Source organism: Ambystoma mexicanum, chromosome 4p (assembly GCF_040938575.1).
Source record: "Ambystoma mexicanum isolate Mex_15411 chromosome 4p, UKY_AmexF1_1, whole genome shotgun sequence".
In the NCBI taxonomy this organism is placed as follows: Eukaryota; Metazoa; Chordata; class Amphibia; order Caudata; family Ambystomatidae; genus Ambystoma; species Ambystoma mexicanum.
The window spans coordinates 1,045,709,447-1,045,715,945 of NC_090927.1; the positions used below are offsets into that span (position 1 = coordinate 1,045,709,447).

The window sequence follows — 6,499 nt, forward strand, 5'->3', positions numbered from 1 at the left end:
TGGTGTTGTGGGGGAGGGAGTCCTTCTGCATATGTTTTGTCTTACAAACCCTCTTGGGGTGGGCTGACTGTGTGGCTAAAATGGGTGGCTGGGCAGAGGGAGAAGTATCAGGGACAGAGGCAGGTGGAAAAACGGAGGCTGGAGTATTGTTGAGGTCCCACAGAGCATTACCTGTAGTTTCCTGAACAACTCTGGTGACAGATGTGGAAAAAGAGGTGCACCTGGCCCTGCTCCCTGTGTGTTAACCCCACAGGCATGTCCTTGATAGCAGGAACTTGCTTAGACCCCCTAGCAGGGATTACATTATTGGAAAAGGCCGACCAACTGGCAGTCTCAGGCATATTTCCTGCTATGCTCTTAGAGGATGACATTGTGTTGTATAAGAGTTTGAAAAGAGACAACCTCACAATGAAAAGGCACTGCATCCCAGGCAGGGAAAGTATCAGTTGGACCGCATTAGAGAAGTAGGTATCGGCTGTCACCGAGCAGCCACCCACAGCTGAGGACCTACTTACGTCAAGCAGACATGTGAAAGCACAAGCCGCAACCAGCAGAGAAAAGCCTCAGGCCTCACCAACCCCTAATGCCAGACCCCAACAGTAGGAATCTACCTGACAAGTATATCGGGAGCACAGAATACCCCCGCCAGTGCTGGCGAGATGGAGAGACATAGGCGAGCCTCCATGTTGTACTGCAAGAGGCTTGCGCTACAGTCGCAATGAAAGGAATGCTCCATGGCAATGAAACGTCGAAACAGCAATGGATGGCCCAAATATTAAAGGTAAACGTAAAGTATCACACAAGTTTAGTGCATACATCTGGGCAACACCATCTGCTTGCACCTGAAGATCCCTCAGCGCCTTCCTGCACTGTAACAGGGCCACGAGGACCCTCCATGATGGCCGCCGCCTTTGGCAGACGCATCAGCTGATGAACATCTCTGAGAGGGCCCGCCTGATTGGCTGCCCGCATCCTCTCTTTAACATGAAGCCCCCGGCGCCGGCAGGCATTTGCCGGACCCCTCAAAGGGCCTCATCTGAGGGCCATGTCCCTCCCTGTTTGAGCCTGTCTGGGCTCTGGGGGGCCTCCTCTTGTTCACCGACTCATCTCTATCTGCCGTTACCCCTGTACCTAAGTTGCAGCATAGCCTGGTAAGTGCCTCTGCCCCTTACTATAAATCTCTTGTGAGGGATGCTCAACCCCCCGGGTGTCTTACGGTCATCCATGCATTGTGCTTTCATGCACTATGTGGTCCTGCATACCTAATTTGTGTCTTGGGCACAGCCTCCAACTCCACTTGCACCTGCCGGCTCGCAATGAATTCAAATTCCTACCTGTACCTATACCTTCTCAAGATCTTACTGCCTTTTGACTTCCGTTCCATCGAACTAGCCAATTTGGCTCCTTTGTTCTTTGACTCACACTGCATTGCTGTGCCTTTAACCTATCTGACACCCTGACTTATCTGCATGCACTTACACATTTATATTCTCCTCCCTTACACATTCATGTCTCTTGATGCATAGTATGATCTGTTCGCTCGCCCCTATTGCTTTTGGGCTTTAGACTGCTTTGTCAAAAACCGAATTTTGGTACACCTTCCATCTGTGCAGCCATTTTCGCTTTGTATGCTTTAGAGTGCTTTGTGCAAGAACTACATTTAGGTACGTTGTCATACTTGTCTATGAGATATAGATCTTAGCACTGCAGCACACCTATTGTTCCCTGTCTGCTTGGCCACCTGGTGCCCTTCTATCGCTGCATAAGTGCCTCTGACCTCACCCCTACTTGTTCCCTTGCCCAATAGCACTCTATGGGCCTCATTCCGAGTATGGCGGTAAGGGATAGCGGCCACCGGTAACGAGACCGGTGGCGGTGATCCCTTACCGCCATACTCCGAGTTCCCTTTGCGCCCTCGCCCTTAACGCCTGCTTTGAGCAGGTGTTAAAGTCGAGGGCGCAAAGGGGCCTCCAAGCCAATAACGGTGACCGTAATGAACGGTCACCGTTATTTGCATCTTCCCCATTCCCATTGAGCCCTATGGGGGCTCATTTGGGAATGGGGAAGAGCCTTGGTGAATGGGGAATTACCGCCCCGCCAACCTTGGAATGGGGCAGTAATTCCGCCATCCACCAAGGCGCTGCCGGTCCGGGTACGGCATCAACCAAGGCGTTAATAGCGCCATTGGTTAGCGCCGTACTCGGAATGAGGCCCTATGTCTTTCCTACCTTTTCTAAATGTTTCACCATCTCCTACCCTCCCTCTCTCACAAAGTCTGGAAGGAAGAAACGAAAAAAAGGCACACTTTAGATCCAACCCTGGTCTGCCCATCTCAGGCACCTACATCAATGCTTCCTCCAGACAGACTGTCACTGACATCCTCTTTGCTGTTCCTTCAACTAACCTATGGACCCCCCGTATGGTCTATGTCCTCTCCCCTTTCTCGTCCTGACCCATTACTGGCGGCACTAGATGGGAAGTGCTCTTGACTCACTTTATATGTTCCAAATGCACCATTCATGTCTATCACAATAGCACTATCATGGCCCAGGGCTCCCAGCCCAACCTTCACCTTCCGGACAGGTGTCTTCCTTCCCTCTTCAACTTCCCACCCTCTCCCTGCACCCCTCCTTCCCTCATGCCTCATCCCCTGCCCCCCAGTGGTAACCCCACACCCCTGTTCCCCCCTCGCAAATCTTTTAAAGGGTGTCACCAGCTTCACTTAGTTACCCTCAATTCTTGCTCTGCCATTAAACACTCCTCTGACATCTGTCACCTTCTTGAAGACCTTGACATTGACATCCCCACCCTCACTGAGACATGGTTCAAGGCCGGCTCTGTCACTGCTTTTGACACTCTTCATCCTGAGGGCTACATGGTCATATCCAACTCGAGACCAACCCCAGCTGGCGGTGGAGTGGCTCTGATCTTACCTGAGTGGGTTCCTGCCTCCATCATCCCCACTGAATCCTACTCTTCCTTTGAAAGCCTAGCCTGCAGGCTGTCTCTCTCCCCTTCTTTCTCTGTGACTCTCCCTACCATGTACAGACCTCCCAGTCCTTACTCCCTCTTCCTCCCTGAATGTGCCAGCTCCTTCTCCTCTCTTCTTGCCTCCTACCCCAAACTTATCTTCCTTGGGGATTTCAACATACATCTCAAATCACCTGATGTGGCTACCATTCTCTTCCGTGACCTCTGCAACACTCTCTGCCTCACTATCCTCCCCTCTGGCCCAACCCACTCTGCGGGGGACACCCTGGATGCCCTCATCTCGACTGACATCCCTCTCTCATACCCCCTCAATACCCCTCTTGTCTGGCCCTACCACCCTCTCCTCTCATCCCCCCTTGATCTCCCCTGTCCTGTCTCCTTCCCCTGCACTGCCAGTCTCTTTCTCCATCATTCGACGGATGAAGCGTGGGTCAGTCACTGCCTTTGCTTCCTCCTTCAACACCCCCACCTTCTTTGGACTCTCCTTCTGATGCTGCCCTAACTAACTTCCATCTCTCTATCTCTAACACCCTGGACATCCTTGCCCCGGTCATGAGGATCTGCATGAAGCCTTCCTCCAAATGCAACTCTTGGTATGACTCTGACTTAGCCACTTTGAAACAAAAGTGTAAATCGGCAGAGCAGAAGTGGCAGTCATCTAGCTCATCCCCTGACAAACTGGCCTACTCCAAAGGCTATACCGTCTTATCATCTGCTTCAAGAAAAGAGCTCACGTCCAAGCTTGCACCTCTGGAGCATCTCTGGAGCCACAAATAACACAGCTGAACTCTTTAAAATCTGCAAGGAACTCACCAATGCCACTGCAGTCTCCTCTTCTCCCCCTCCCTCCCAGGCCTTATACTCTGATTGGCCTCCCAACTTTCCTCCAAAACTCTTGACATCCTGTCCTCACTGTCATCTTCTCCCCACCACCCTCTTTCCTTCACCTCATCTGACCCCCTATGCCCCCATAATCTCCTTCTTCTCTCCCATTGCACCAGATGAGATCTCTAGAGTTGTCTGCTCTATGTCTCCTCTTGACACGTGCTACTCTGCTCCTCCAGAGCCATCAAGGACAACATTGACACTCTCATCCCTGCCTTGGCTGTCCTCTGCAACCACTCTTTTACCACAGTCTCTTTCCCTCAACCCCGCAAGCACTCTCTTGCGCTCCCTCTCCTAATAATTTGACCTGCTGACCCCTCTGTCTGCTTTCCGGCGCGGCAGCTTCTCTTAGTTGACGTTACAGAGGCCGCTGTTATGGCGCCCTTTTGTATCCACCCAAGTGAGTGACATGCAGGTGGGGCAGCTCTCAGCCTATCCACACATCTTATTTTTAGGCCCAATGAAATGGCGAGTTAGGCCTCCTGCCCTCTTTAGGCTATATGAACATTCGTGCTCGCTTTGCAGAGTGTTGCGAGAGGTTTTCAAGAAAGGCTGTTCCCCTCGTACATCTGCATTATACTTTGGTCAAGTCGTTATAGGTAAGACGCGATTTTCTCGTGGGTTCCTTCCTTAACACGGTTTAGTGTTTATTGCATATATCCGTCCATTCTTCTAACATGATTTCTCGTGGGTTCTTTCTTAAACACAGTTTAGTGTTTACAGTATATATCTGTCCATCCCTCTAACACTTTTCATCATTTTCTATTTTTCAGAGGCTGTACACCTTTTATGCCAGTGATACGGGACCACACTAGCCTACCCGACGCATGTGCTCTCCGCACTATATACTCCGCAGACTGCACCTTTCAACTGTGCATGCTATCTAGTTACAGGATTTAATCCACATGTGAGTACATACCTCCACACTCCTCTCCCCATTTGGATAACCTCTATTTGTACTTTTCTTCACTTTTATTCTGATAAGTTCCCCCTTCCCTTTCAGTTGTTGTTTTTTCCAACCTGACCCGATGCAGTTACACCAAGGGCCCTGTTGGTTCCGCTCTTCAGGCATTACTGTTGTGGGCCCCTGAGCCCGTTTTCACGCCTGTATTTCTAACTTTTCCACAGCCTACAAAATTGAGGTAATTGATTTCCTAATTTATTCTCTTTTAAACAACAAGGGCAACTTTACTCAAATTTTGGAGTTCACTCCCATTATGCTTTTAAATTTAATTCCATTTTCTTTCATGTCTGCTTCCCCACAGGGTTAAACTGTTGTGAGGTTCTTTCGCCCTGAGGAAGGCAACTTTCAACTATGTAAAGAAACTATGGCCAGACAGGCGGCATTTCAGCCGAAACGTTGTTGTGATGATGTCAACCTTGATTTTTCTTGAAATATTTTTTTGACACCTACACGTAGGCAGACCTGTCATTAGGAATATTGGAGTTAGAGTTTGAGAGGATACGGTTGTTCTGTGTAGAGAAGGAAGAACTTTTTACCTTAAGAACCGTCTATATATCTTCTCTCCACTAGTACTCCATTCCTTTTTTATTTCTTCTTTGTGACTTTACAACAAAGAAGAACCTATTTTAAAAAATATTTTTTTCTGTTTCTCATAAAAAGAATAATTGATTGTTTTCTGTTCTTTAAACAAAATTGTGAATTACAACTGTGAGTGTTTTAACAATTTCTGTTATACTTCTTTGTTATTACAACCTTTATGCTCATCAGGATTTTCTTTGTCTAAATAATAAATATTTCAAATAACTTTCTAGAAATTTGCCCTTTTTGTTTTCAGAGAATTTCATAAAAATGCATGATACCAGAGTTTGGTACTTTTTTGAACAATTTAATCATGTTGATTTTGATACATAGCAGTAAGGGATCTACGGTGTTATACTGCTGACCCCTCATGCCAAGCTAATTATCGACCTATCTCTATCACCCCTTTCTTGGGCAAACTCATGGAGAAGCTGATCTTCCCCCAACTGACCCTCCACACAGAACTGGCTGGCTGCCTCCATGACCACCAGTCCAGTTTCAGGGCAGCCAGAGGCACTGAAACTGCTCTCCTGAATACCCAAGAAGACCTACTCTCTAATCCAGACTCTAACATTCCTTCTGTTCTGATCCTCCTCAATCTTTCCTCTGCTTTTGACACTGTTAACCCCTCCATCTTCATAAACTGTCTTGGTGATACCTTAGACATTACGGACAGGGCACTGGCGTGGCTTACCTCTTTTCTCTCTAGCAGACCCTCCCAAGTTCAAATGGGTCTTTTTCTCTCCACCTCACTCTCTACCTGTGGTGTCCCTCAGGGATCTATCTATCGCCATGGTTCTTCAACATCTACCACACCCCTCGGGCCAATCTGATCTCCACCTACTCCCCTCATTTCCCCCTACCTCCTCCTCCTGCCTTGTACCTGACTGCCTGACTGCTATTCAGGCATGGTGCTCTACCAATGATCTCTGCCTCAATGCCAGAAAGCCAGAAATCCTTCTCATTGGAATGCCTGCTCTTAATTTCCCCGTTACTCTCTGGCCAGATTATGTAGGTCTCCTCCCCTCACCCACTTGCGAGGCAAAAACTTTAGGATCATCTTTGACTCCTCTCTCCACA

The 6,499-nt window shown here is 48.5% G+C and overlaps 1 long non-coding RNA gene across 1 annotated transcript; it reads left to right on the plus strand.

Moving 5' to 3' along the window:
* Positions 1-4,689: 4,689 nt before the first annotated feature.
* On the plus strand, positions 4,690-5,605 carry LOC138452646 (uncharacterized). The gene is made up of 3 exons (XR_011260287.1): positions 4,690-4,783; positions 4,880-5,018; positions 5,142-5,605. It is a non-coding gene; the product is annotated as an uncharacterized lncRNA (long non-coding RNA).
* Positions 5,606-6,499: the final 894 nt, after the last annotated feature.